Source organism: Penaeus monodon, chromosome 23 (assembly GCF_015228065.2).
Source record: "Penaeus monodon isolate SGIC_2016 chromosome 23, NSTDA_Pmon_1, whole genome shotgun sequence".
Classification (NCBI taxonomy): domain Eukaryota; kingdom Metazoa; phylum Arthropoda; class Malacostraca; order Decapoda; family Penaeidae; genus Penaeus; species Penaeus monodon.
This window is the reverse complement of record NC_051408.1, coordinates 8,229,538-8,230,064: the sequence shown is the minus strand read 5'-3', so window position 1 is coordinate 8,230,064 and position 527 is coordinate 8,229,538.

The following is a 527-nucleotide window of genomic DNA, read 5'->3' as shown; positions in this document are numbered from 1 at the left end:
GGAGGGGTGTTGAATTCTTCCAAAGAGCAAGGTCTATTTACTAAATACTCCAACTAAAGTTTCCATTGAGTACTTGTGGTCCTCAAGGTCTCAAAAGATGAAATGTCAAGTTCACAGACTTCCCTTAGCAAAAATGCTCCCTTTTACCATTACCATACGTTTCACCTGAGACCTTTTTCTTTCATCATGTAAAAAGGTAAAAGAAAAAAAGAACAAAGAAATATAAAATGCTAGTGCAACTATGAGCACATGGACAGTGAGACAATTTCACATAGTCAAATCAATTAATTAAATTAAGTCACACACAAAAATGCACTATAAAATACAAACCAAAACACAACAAGGGCCGGACAAATAATTCCGAGAAGCTTCACTCGATTCATTAACCAACAGGTTAAACAGATAAAGAGATTTTTAAAGGAGAAGCATAGATGCATGGTATGCTTTGTGTACACTAGGTAATTAATCCTATGCCCTGTTAGCATGATTCCTACATGGTATACATGGCATCCTAGGAGGGGGGGGGG